The sequence below is a fragment of the Cyanistes caeruleus genome, chromosome 2 (genome assembly GCF_971803275.1).
Source record: "Cyanistes caeruleus chromosome 2, bCyaCae1.hap1.1, whole genome shotgun sequence".
In the NCBI taxonomy this organism is placed as follows: Eukaryota; Metazoa; Chordata; class Aves; order Passeriformes; family Paridae; genus Cyanistes; species Cyanistes caeruleus.
This window is the reverse complement of record NC_141702.1, coordinates 45,740,113-45,753,507: the sequence shown is the minus strand read 5'-3', so window position 1 is coordinate 45,753,507 and position 13,395 is coordinate 45,740,113. Positions and strand designations below refer to the sequence as shown.

The 13,395-nt window shown below is 37.2% G+C and overlaps 1 protein-coding gene across 3 annotated transcripts in view; it reads left to right on the top strand.

Moving 5' to 3' along the window:
• Window positions 1-13,395, top strand: part of CDK19 (cyclin dependent kinase 19) — a 124,621-nt gene that overhangs the window by 91,783 nt on the left and 19,443 nt on the right. The gene's annotated exons all lie outside the window — the stretch shown is intronic.

Sequence of the window (13,395 nt, the reverse complement as noted above, 5' to 3'; positions counted from 1 at the left end):
GAGGTAGACTTCCATTTCCTGTTTCTTTATTGATTTCCACTTCTATTTGGAATCCTCCAGTGCAGGAGTTTACTTTGTGGACTGTAGGAGAACTGCGCAGCAAAAGCTGATGTATCAGAAGTGAGGAAAACCAGATCCATTTCAAAACCAAAAACCTCGTCCAAAATAAAATACTAATTGCAGACAGATTGAGTCAGGTCAAAAGGGAGCCTGGGAGGCTTCTTGTTCATCTTCCTGTTCAAACCAGTGCCTGGTTTGAATTCTGCCTGGTCTGATAAGGGGTTTGTCTAACTTGAAAACCTCTAAGAACAAAGATTTCACACTTTCTCTGGTTAACCTGTTCCACTTCAAAATCATCCTTGTAGCAAATAATTTTCTTTTTATACCTAGTTACAACTTTTCGTTTTGATTTATGCCAATAATCTCTTGCTCTCCTGTTGTATGCCATTGTAAGAGCCTAGCTCCATGGTTACCTCTGGTTAGGTACTGGGGGGGCTGCTCATTGATTCCTCTTCAGTCTGAACAAGCACATGTGCCTTGGTAGCCTCTCCTGGAGCAGGTTCTCCAGCTTCTGTCCATGCTGGTTACCTCTGCTTCTTGCCTTTGTTTCTCCACCGTTTCATGGTTGTTACAGCTAAGGCTGCCAATGATTATCATATCCCCAACCAGTTCTTCCTTCTTCCTCAGCAGCAGATCTGAGGAATGACACATATAGTTTACTGCCCAGTCCACTAGGAATCTTTTCAGCATCCCTGAAGTGACCCTGTTTGTGTTCTGTTTGTTCTCCATGATGTCACATGGTCTGCTCACCTTCTCCCACAGCTCCTTGTGCTCATGTCCCAGTGCCTGAACCAGGGTGTCTCTCAGTGTGAGGCCAGTGTCACCCTGCAGACTGACTCCTGCATGGTTCCCTCCTCTGGAGCTCTGCCTCAGCTGCAACAGAGGCATCCCAGGGGATCTGCTCCAGTGGGAGCTGGGGATGGAGCCTTGTGATGCCCCTGTTCCCTGCAGGGTTCTGGCACAATCCCATGGTGGCAGGAGCAGACTCTTAGGGCCTGCTTCACATCTGCCACTATGCAGACTGGGCTGCTAACTAGCAAGCTGGTGTTTGCTGAAGTGTTTTAAAGAAAATACCAACAGAATTGCCTCAAATATATTAGATAAATTAACATAAATTAGATGCTTAAATTACCCTGTGTTCATAGTGGAAAACACTGATGTGAATGGACCAGATTGCTGAGTGATGTGTATGTGTGTGTGGTACAGGGAAGTTACCTCAGCTGACAGCTACCTGGTTTTGATAGATGACATATTGTTTGGAGATTTGGGTGAGTGATATGCACCACTATCTCAGGGTATCTCTTTGAAGGATGAATTAGTATAATGCTGTTGTTTGTTTAATTATGTCATAAATAACTTGGGTCTTGCCCTGAGGGATCTCTAGTCTATACTAAAATACAGAAAAGAAGTTCCTGTGAAACTTCAGAAGACTTTGGAGAGATCTGGTTTTGCTTGTAGTTTATTATTTCTGAGGCTTTTATTTCTTGTATCACACCAGTGAGTCACCCAGGAGGGGTGTGAATGGTTACATAGTAGTACCTAGCATGCAGTGTGTGTGCTGAGGGCACTCAAAACAGCTTGGGCAGCAAAATAAAAAATATGGAAATGAAAACAAGGAAAGTTGCAAGTTGAGATTTGTAGGTTGACTGAAGGATTAGAGGAGCATGTGATTGAAGAGAAAAGAAAAAAAGTGCATGGAACTGATCTGTGTGCAGCTTTAAAGCAAAGGGAAGAAGTAACAAAATGACAGTAGTGGTGATGTTCATGCAGTTTATTGAGTCCAGACTTGTGTTTTGCTTCTAGCACTATGTGCACTTAAAAAAAGGCCATTTTCATGAGCTAAGAAGCATGCTACTGAGAGTTTAATTCGAATGCTGATGTTTCTGGCAACGGATGCAACTCTTAAAACTTTCTCTTAAATCTCTGTGCAAGAAATACAACTTTAATATCTCTTATTATTATGTAATTCTCAGGAAGTCTAATGTATTGCTTTTAGTAATAACTCAGAAATTAAGATTCCCATTTAATTGCTCTTGAGTTGGAAACAATAATTTAAAAGAAAGGTGATTAGACAGAGCAAATTGTGAAAAAAACCCAGATTATTTAGTATAGCTACTTGTTTTCCATAGTTATTTTCCTGTGTCTTTTGAATAATACATAACTTTTATTGATTAGTAAATACAAATAAGATAAGGCTAAAATCAGAATTTTTTCTTTCAGTTTTGTCATAGTAAGAAATATTTTTGTTTGAATGTACTAGGAAATCATTGTCATCAGTTCTCTTCTGCAGTGTCCTAACATTGTCCAACAGTTGCTACATGATGCAGATGTTTGCTTAGTTTTTTACTGAATTTGTCTTGATTTTACTTTAAATGTATTTTTTGCATTCTATGTGTAATACTCTCCCTTATCTTTGTTTCACATATAATTTAATTATTAGCAGTTTATTTAAAGTATCCTAGACACTGTCCACTATAATGTATAAGTTGATTTTATTCTTGTAATAGTGCCTTTAGGTGTGCTTTCTTACATGTACATAATTCTCATATGATCAAAGAATGAAATTAGAAGTCGACTTTTGACTTGTTCAGGATTTTTGTCTTTGAATTCTGGACCCGATCTTAGTTACATTTTGTGGGTTTAACTTTGAGGGAAAATTGGAGTAAATGCAATGTTTATTGCATTTTATATATTACACAAAGCAATACATAAGCATATTTCATTATTTTAGGGGTGATTTTTCAGTGATATTTTTCCTTTATTTAGTCTCTTCACCCTAATTAAATATTCTACTTTTATTTTCTTGCAGAACAGATAGTTGGTCATCATATATGTAACTTCATGTTTTAAAGAGATGTAGGAATCAGGAAAATACTATTGCTGAAAAACAGAAATAGCTTTTGCTTTCTGCATGTTAAAAGGGTAATAAAAAGGTTAGGGTTTGGTGGAGAGTAATATTTCATTCCTGAATTATGAATGTTTGTAATCTAAGCCCTATTTGTTAATAGAAGTTCCACATATAATATCTGCTGCCATAGTTAAAAGTAACTAACTTACCAAATGAATGCAAAAATGGAAAATGGTGTTGTAGAAACTGAAGTTCATTCTCTATTCCATTACCACAATATGAATTTGTACTAAATTCACTATAGCCTGTGAAGGCTTTCTGAATTTTCAGCATCAAAATTCAAAAATAGAATGTGTTTCTGTGTTCATCAGGCCTTAATACTTTAGCAAAGACATAAAACCTGTAAATAAAAGCAATTTAAACAAGCTTCAGGTGAAGCCAAGTTGCAAAAATGCAAATTGCTTGCCATCATGGAAACTTAAATAAAATTACTGAACAACTAGAAAGTCCAGCACAGCAGAAAATGCCTTTATGCCTAAAATACTTAAGAAACAAGGTTGATGAAATAAGTGGCAAGGTATAGTGCTCTTTTCATGTATGGGCAAAGACTTCTGCTGTTTCATTTTAGGGAAACTAAAGGAAATTACTGTGGTAAAATGAAGGAAACATTAAGCTGACTTTGAGCTTGAAAGGATACATTAATCAGAGTGTTTGTTTCACTCTGAGAACATCAGATTAGAAAAGAATGTTTTAGTAGGTAAAGCAAATAGTAAGAACTCTTTCATCATAGTTTTTTAAGAAAGCAAGTGGCAGTCTCCAATGTGATTCACTCTGGGCCATCTTGTAGCATATCAAGGTAATAACATAATTATGACTTGTTTTTATCAAGCTGCAGCTTGTATAGTTATCAGTGCTATCAAACAGACATGTTATCTTACCTCTCTTTACTACTTGCCTTAATTAAAGCAATAGCATATTTGATAAATGGCATCAGATGGCTTCTTGTATTTAAGATGGTTGGGATTTTGTTGACAAAAAAATTCTTCAAAGGGATCATTGAGCCACCCATTAAGCAAGGCTAAAACACTGTCCTGAACAGAAGAAAGATGGGCTTGTTTAAAGTGAAAAAATAAATCTGGAAACCTGAGAAATCTCCATTTCTTTTTGCACTTGTCTAAATTACAGGTCAGCAGAAATGTCAGAAATGGCCATGTGGTAACTGCATTTACCAGCCCAAATGAGACTTAGGTGCAGAGAAACTGTAATTCAAAGCCTGGGTATTGCACTGTTACCTCATTCTATTTCCAGACTACCATGCAGTTATGGAAGCTGGAAATGTGTGGAAGGTCTAACCAGATACCAAAATGGCTTTGAAAGCAAATGTCACAGGAAAATATTTGGTGTATCAGGGAATGAATTTATAATGAATGCTGGGATCCGTCAGAGTTTCAACAACTCCATTTGACCTCATGCAGGAATAAAAGAGAGGGAAATATCTGGAGTGTATTATGTAGGATTTAGGATGGAAATATGTGCATATGTGTTCCATATTGCCTATGCAGTGAGTCCCACACATTCCGAGTGCATCAGATGTCCCTACTGTGCATGCACAGATTGTTGGCATGCTAGCCAGGCTGTGGGGCCTCTGGAAATCTTGGACTGATGCCTGAGGCTCTTTTGGTCTCAAGTTTTGGGAGGGTTGGGAGGAAAAAAAAAAATTAGACCTGTGTGGAAAATCTGGTAAACCAGAAATTACAGGTGGGATCAGACAGAAGTTTGAAAACCCTTCAGGAAAATTGTGCTGGGGAGGTTCCTGTATACCTCCACACCTGTCTGTGGAGCCACAGGAGCAGGGAGACTGCTTTTAGGCATCCATGAGAAATAATTAAGAAGAACAAATCCATAGTCAGTCAGCATTTGGTTGCTGCATAGGGGTCCACATTCTTGTTTGTGAGAGATTGTGATTTGAGGAAGGGGTTGTGGAAAAACTAGAAAAATAAACTAAATTAGAGAGGTTTGGAAAATATTCATTTATGCGTGCTGAAAAGAAAAACTCAGGCTGCACCATGAAGGGAGCCTTGTTCATGCCCTGGGAAATGTTATACAACACGAGGAGTAATTGGATTCAGATGATATTTTGTGGTAAACTTGTTTTGGCATGTGGTAAACTTTCTTAATTTTGATTATGAAAGTTGTTCTTACACTTTTTCTGAGAGACAACATTTTAATACCAAGGATTAATTGTTGCTCTCTTATCTAGTTATTGCAGGTACTGGATCATTTACTGCTCTTTTTCCCTCTTGCTCTCTAAAATGGAAAAATATGTCTAAAATACTATACAAGCTTCTTCTTTTATTAAAAAATAAAAAGCATTTTTGACTACAATAATCTAAGAAATGTAAAGTTATATAAAAGATCATTAGATCACCTAATTAGAACATTTTAAAGCTATATTAGTAAGTATTTTGGGAAGCTTGGGATGCTGACATCAACTCAAGGAATATCAACTGAAGGATTGTTGTGCACTAACACATTAACTGTTTTGTGATCTAGTTCCTGCCTTTTTCTAACTCCTCTATTACTCTTGCTTCTCAAATATGTTAAGTCTGGAAATTAGCTGGTGACCATTGTCAACTCTGAAGAGTCTGAGAGATGTGTAGTAGTTTAACAATCAGAAGAATGAGAACAGTGCTGTGGGTCTGACCTGTCTCTGCTGGTGTAAAACCAGCAAAAAATGGAGATACTGTAATGTGGGGCAGACTAAGTTTCATTTCTTAGGATGGTAAGCTGGGTCTCAAAAGACTTAGCTTTAAATACTGATTCAGTCCCAAGGGTTGTATGTAGTTGGCTATGTGTAATTTATTCCATCCCAAGTGTTGTTTCATTATCTATAAAGTGAGGACGCAACATAATGTTATTGTCCTGAAGATAAAGTCAGTTAAGGATAATAGGGAACTCCAGTACAAGCATGCTGTAAATTTTTTTTTGTTAATTCAATGAATGGATTATTTGTCTGAGAACCTGGGATGTCACTTAGCATCTGCAATTAACTTGACAAATTTACACATTCTGGACATTAAAAACAAGGAAAGGAAAGAAAACAAAAGCACTAAACCTGATTTGGATTGCTCGGTAAATTAACCTGTAAACTTCCACATATGGTCACACAATACTTTTTGTATTCTCATGGCTCTCTCCCCTTGCAACAGTTATGAAGGGAATTACTGGATGTTTTTGCCATTTTGTTTAATATCTTGGCAGATTTGCTGCTGCATGATTAGTACTACGACTTAACCATATATGACTTATTTTAGAGCATGAAAAATAATATAAAAATACTCAGAAGACTCAGAACACTCAGAATATTCTCTATAGCAATAGCTCTGTGATAAAAACCCACTTTTGAACAAGAGGTACTTTCAAATATCTGTCTACATTTACTCCCATGTACCTCAAGAGTCATTAATGATTTGTGGGCAAAAAATCTTCTGTACTGGTCATAGTTTTAGTTCCATGCCTTTTTTCCTTCTGTTTCTCGCTTCCTATCAACTTTGTGTTCTTCCAAACAGTTAATAACCATGGGACCTCATATGGGATTTTTCTTCCCTAGTTTCTCACTGACTTTGCCCTTTACCAAACAGATGAGTTTTGCAGCAGCATGTTGATTCTCTAATCTTCCTGAGCAACATATGCCATGAACTCAGTTAAAAAAAAATAAAAAAATAAAAAAATAATATTTTTTAAAGAAAGATTACTTAGTAATGTAAGACGGGAGATTTTCTTGTGTAAGTTGGTTCCATAAACATCTTACCCTCACTATACTGTGCAGTAATGAGTAGCTTTAAATGTGCACTTTTTGCTATGAAATCTAAAATGTTGGCTTCCAAAAGTTGATTTTGGCTGAAAACCAAGTGCCTGTTATCATAACAAAATACATACTCCTGGTGCAGAGGAGTTGTTTTAACTGATCCATCAGTTTGATCTTCAGGGATAATTACTTCAGTAATATCAACTGAAACTTTCAACATTACAGCACTGATTGAGTAGAATGACTGGTTTTCAGGACAGGTGTGATTGCTTCACAAGTTGACTTCATGTCAGTAACTGTGATTGACAGCAAAATTTCCCTCCACACCAATTTATTTCATGTATTATCCAATGGAGTTGCTTATAATTACGTCGGAGTTATTGTCAGTGCCTTACTAGAAGTAGCTGTAAGGCTGAAAACCGTAGCAAAAGCCATGTTAAGATCTTATAAAGTAAAACACTCTGGAAGGACAAAGAAACTTCTCCAGTCGTACTGTTTGGGAGGCGCGGTTCTTCACGTGCATTCCTCTCCGTTGACTGAAATAAAGTAGGTATCGAAAACTTTGATAACTTCTAGAAACAGCTGTCATGGCTTGTGAATTGGAACAGTCCAAGAAAGTATTCTTCACAGATGTTCCTTGTGCTAACTCAGTCTACCAGATAGCAGGGCTTTTGCTCACCTTATGTTAGCTCTAAAGGTGTTGACATATCGGATCTGTGAAAAAGTTATAATAGTTAAAGACACAAGCCAAGTGAGAGCACACAACAGAGAGCAAACTCACTGTTCCTCTTTAGTTAGTGTGGAGTTAACCTGCAAAGAGTGCCAGGGTGTACAGAAAAGCTGGTTTATTCAAATATTTTTAATTAGAAAAAAATATATTTCCCTTTCAAAGAGTATGTACTGCATTCTTATTTGCTGTTGTCAGTAATTTTTTTCATATGATTTTATGAAATGCAGAGCTGTGCATGTTTCTTGAAAAGCTTTGTTAATACTATTTTGCCAAACAGTGGCTAATCTTGCCTGTTCTTAATTCTGTCATCATTATAGGAGGAAATAGTAACAATTTCTGTGTTAGACCTGCCTAATACTTTGCAGTATAAGAGAGATTCGAGAGATTTTTGCAATAAATCTTCATACTTCCTTTGCTTGCTGCAGTTTGTTATTTTGTAGTGGGAAGTAGCCCTGAAGCTACAAAGCTGCCTCTTGTCACCCTTTACATACCTCATGCTTTTAAAGTGTTGTCACTGGAAGGCTATTTTTCTTCTTACTCTTGTTTCCATGAAGAGTTTGACAGTTTGCCAGGGTACCTCTTGGACCTTGGGGAGGTATTTGCATGCCTGTTGCTGAAACAAAAGCAGCAGTATTAGTAGCAATTTACTAAATCTTGGAGGTGCTGGAGTTGTCATAATGTTCCTCTGCCATCTCCAAACATCTAAAGATTTAGGATTAGGGAAAAAGCAAGACTGTAACACCCTTTCCATGCCAGAACTAGGTGCTTGTCCCACTGACCTAATTCCTTGCCCTGAGATGACACCACCTGAGGCTGGAGCAACGCCAGGTTCTGGAGGAACTGAGAGAAGAAGAGGAAGAAGATGGAACTGTCACTCTATTCTGCGTTCATGCAACCATCACTCTGTGCTCCCAAGAAAGTTGGCTGCTCTACTGCTAGCTAGTAGATAATCTGGTTTATACAGCAGTAGTCTTGGAGATACAAGTGGAGAATTAAATAATTGTTGACGAAAATGTGGTATATAGGATTTGCGGGGGGAGGGAGCAGAGGAGTCTTTGAGAAGACAGTCACTGAAAATCCTTGCAAAAGCAATATAATGTTGGTGAAGGTTTGGTTCTCAAGGTACTGATGCTGGAAAAAGTCAAATTCTTGTGCTCTGGGGTTACAATTGTTGGTAAGATCTCAGCCTTGATGATTCCTGTCTTCAGGAATCTGCACATTTTAAATACAAGGTTTAATGTGGAATCATAAACCTGGAATTTCCAAATTCTTGTATGTGAAGTTCTGTAAACTAAGGATTAAGGTCTTTTACAGGATTTTCTGTTTGAAATCTTATTTTTGCTGCATGAAAGGACTACTTAGGGCCTCTGGATTTGTTGCCACTCCCTGTATTAAATCTATTGTACCTGTGTTGTCAAGCTTAGCACAGTAATTTTAGTCTAATGTTGCAAGCTAGATAATGTATCTAATGCATAGCAGAAGTCTGAAATCTTATAATCCGGGATCTTCATTTAATGATATACTGAGGAGTAGAAATTTAAATGGGAAAAGAAAATATTTTGACAACTTTGAATACCTCTGTTAAGACCGAATGATGAAAGCCTGGCCCATTAAAGCACTGCAGAAAATAACAATTATTTTAAGTGAATTCAGAATTTCAGTCAAGATGCTTTAAATTTTTTAGGGTTGTATTAATTGAAATTAATTAAATTGTTAGTGCAAACATGAGAAGAAAGCAGTTAGTTTAAAATGCTAGGATGAAGGCATAGAGGTAGAAAGAAAAGTAAGGAGGGTGGATTTCATTATTAATTCAAGTTAGTATGGTTTTGCAGTTAAAAGTTTTGAACTTTTACATTTTTACATCGTGGCACAGAAGATGCACTTTCAAAATAAAACATTGTTCTTAGATACATGGTTAGCTGGCTGTGAACATCCCTCAGATTAGTGGGAGGTGTTGTTTCTGTCTGCAGCACAGTCATCTTTGTGGCTTTACAAGTGTAAGTTACTCTTCAGTCAAAGTCTGTTGAGATGCTGTTTCTTAAAAATTGTTCAACATTGCCTAATGTCAAAGAGTGAAAGCAAATTTCTGACCCTTAACCCACTGACACCATTTTTTGCTTCCCCTTGAAAAGCGTATCACATGTAAATGTTTGACTCCATTTTCAATTCTTCATAGAAGGTGTCAAATTTGAAAGGCTAGTAACCACTTCCTCAACCTTCTGTTTTGCTGACTAAAGTTTAAATGAAGCACATAGAAACTGGGACCTTAATGTATGAGTGGGAAGGTCTTTCCCTTGTGTATATGTGTGATAACAGAACATATGTAACAGGCATGTTCTGTTCACCTTACGAGGCCGAAGAAATCCCTGTTTAAGGATATATTACTTCCTTAAATCTAATTTCTAATGCTAAAACCAGCATAAACATCAATAAACACTTTTTCTATACAATCTCTGTGCTCCTAGACTCTTGTATATAAAGATTCCAGGTAAGTCTAGAATGTGCCATTGTGCTCAGCATGAGGTGGAATATTTTTTTAAGAAAGGTTATTTCTTTTCATTAGAACAAGTGATGGCTATTTGAAAAAAATAGACACATTTACCTATACAGCCCCATTTTAGGTTTCTAGTCCATTGGTGTGTTTGATGTCCTTGCCTTGACTGGAAATTTTGGAGGATCTTAAGTAAATTCTGTAACTCTTACAGGTGGCCTTAAAAGCACTGTTTGGGCTAAGGCCCTGCTAACCAGCTCTTGGGTACCCTGGTTGTTGCATTAGCCTTTGACAGGTGCAGGGAAGCTGTATTCTGCTGTCTGTCCTTCTGCTTTTCACTGCCTTTGCCACCATTCACACGTGTCCAAGAGTGTAGACTTTGTGTTTAAAAGAACAACAGGAAAAAAGCACTTTGAGTGCTGATGCTATTATGCTAAACCTCACTAATGATGAATTGCTCAGATTGATTGCACCTAAATATGTTTTCCAAGCCTTTACTTGCTTTCGTTAAGAGGATTTTATTAAAGAATTCAGTGAGACTAAGAGATTGTTCATTTATTTCTTTTATTGGATATAGTTAAGAATTAAGATGTATTTAATCTTGGATTCTGTTCTGTGTTCAGTGAAAAGTTTCGGTTAATATGCATGGGAAAATGTTTCATTTTATGGGTCAAGGCTGTTGCTTAATAAATTGTCTTATTGTCTTAAGTGGTCATACTATTCTTAAAGAATGTTTCCAAGATACTGGAACAAATAGAGAAATGAGATTATTGTGCCATAGAAATGGAAGAATACATGAGCATTTGTCTGCTTAATCAGCCCTATCATTGAAACAGTATCCCTTTGTTCTTGCTTCTTGGCTACAGTGCTAAAGTAGAGCAGGACATGCAGGATTTTCTCAGCTGACCTATAAAGCTATTAGAGTCCCAGGTTTTAAAACTGGGACACAGACAGCCATACAAATACTTTAATGATCTGTGCACACAGGCATTTATACGGGGAATGTTTACCAAACACAAGTGTCTATCCATAAAAGGCTAGTTTTTTTTTTTCTTTTCATAAAATTATGTAGTACTTGAGAAGTATTGTCATAGTGGAAGGATATTTTACTAGAGAACAGGTTTGAATGGAATCTCAGGAAGTTGCATGGTTAAGAGTCACTCCCACCCCTCTTTCCAGAGCCAGGGAGGAAATTTGGCTTGCACTGGGGTCCAGTGTAAACCTGGGGGAAAGTGAGAAATCTGTGAGTCTGGGGGACAGAGGAGAACAGCAGCAAAACAACACAGCCCAACAGACAATAAAAACCTTTTACTATGGATCAGTCCTGAAGTCTAATGACAGCAGAAGAGACAGTAGGAAACAGACCCATCTTTACAGGAATGTTTGTGTTACTCGGGTAACCTTACTTGCATCCTCCCAAAACATCAGATGGGAAAACATGTAGTACAGTGCAACTCTGTAGGACTTTTGTGTTCTGGTTTTCGGTGGATCTTGGGTATGGATGCCTTCAGTAGTTTTAGCTTTGACTTCAGAACAGTGAGCACTGTCTTGACCATTTGTAGATGGGAGAGGAAAGAATTAATTGTTGGATAAATCTTGCCACTTATTTTGGTGCTTGCTTTAAAAAAAAGTTTTATTTATAATGAAATTTTTATATAACATTATAAGAAGCTCCTTTAGTGCAAGGGGCAGGTGATGCTCATTAGAATAATAATACAGTGTAGTTGAAATCACTACCTGTGTGTTTTAAGCTCTGCTCTGTCAGTGCCCACTACTGAGGAGTAGTGCATGTTACTTGGAATATATTTTAAATAGATGTAATAATCATTAATTTTTTAAGGATCATAAATGGAAAACCTTAAATGGCACTAGACAAGTGCTATTTTTAGTGCCCATAGCTGGGCCTAGAATTTGTAATTGGATGACTACAATGAACAGTGTAGAAGATTAAGACCTATTAAGACTGCTTGTATCTATGAAGTGTTTAAACTTAGAGGAATTTAATTTAGCATTCCTGCTAGAAAAAGGTGCCAGATGTGGTACATTATTATTGCAAATTATGAATATTTTTTAGAAGAAACAAACAAAAGGACTAGCTAATCTTGGCAGAAAATCATTAACTGTGAATGGTATCAATATATGCCAAGGACGCGTTCAAGATCAGGTTACATAAAAGGTTCATGAAGAGAAGACCCTGACCTGCATGGCTGCAAGGCCTTTTCCATCTGTTTAATCTTTTCTTACATAAATTAAAGCTTCAGGTTTTCTGTACCAAGTCTTTTGGGTTACTTTATATTAGTTCTTTGGAGATGAGGAATATCTGGCAAGAAACATAAAGAGCTGAACCCCAGCATATGGACTGCTAGAGAATATAACAATTGATCAAATTAAAAGTAGTCTCATGCTTGACTTGACTAATAATGCCACCCCATAGAAAATTGTAACACCATCTTGGGAGTTTCCATTATTTACAAAGATGTAACATCCAGGTGGTACAGTGTTTCTCTTTCTGAATTCTCAAAGGATTTAAAATGCACTCACTTTACACTGTATAGTGGCCCTTCTCTCACACAGTGCAGGTGGTGGAGAAACAGTTTTGAAGTTTGCTGTGTCACATCAGGGAGATTTCCCAGTTCAGCTTTGCTGTCAGGGGGAATACTAGATTTTACCTGTTTTTTTTTCATTAAGAGGAAAAGGTCAATCTGGCTAGAGCAGTATGAATGGTGTAATGAGCAGTGGCCCAGCCTCTCCCTCACAATGTGATGGGCAGTGAGCACTGTAGAAAGCCATGAAAACTAAGAGAGCTGCAATTCTTTTGGCCTCTAGATAAGCCATCTCCAAAAGGATTTGCTGTCTGTTATGAAAATGAGTGAATAGATGCTGTTAAATGAAGATTCCATTCTCATATTAAAAAGTAATTTCCATTCCAGAGTAGATAATTTATACCTACTACCCAGGCAGCAATTGTGATTAATATGCTGCATTAATTGCTTGAGCAGATAAAATCTGAACAGCTAAAGATCTTGTTTTCATGCAGATAAGGCTAATAGGGAAATCAAAGGAAGATAAAACCATGAGAATGTGATGTAATGCACAGAGCAAGTTATACCCTGTCAAAAGTGTAAAGTCTGAGTGAAATGTAATCAGATTTTCCTTTAAGGGAAGTTGGAAGAAAGGGTTATATATTGGGACACCTCAAGCTCCACATCTGTACCATGATGGAACAATGGAACTGACCCATTTTGGCAAGTTGAGTGTGATGGCTTATTTCTTGATTTCCTACAGAATGAGAACAGTGCTTTTTTTAAGGACACCCTGTCTCATAGGCAGCAGGGGCCAAACACCACCATTGATAGCAAGGTGGGGTTTGAAGTCTCAGATTAATTGTGATAACCAAGAGAATTTTTCTTGGTATTTTCTTTCATTTGAATAAACTAAGCTCTGGTTAGAGAATTTTG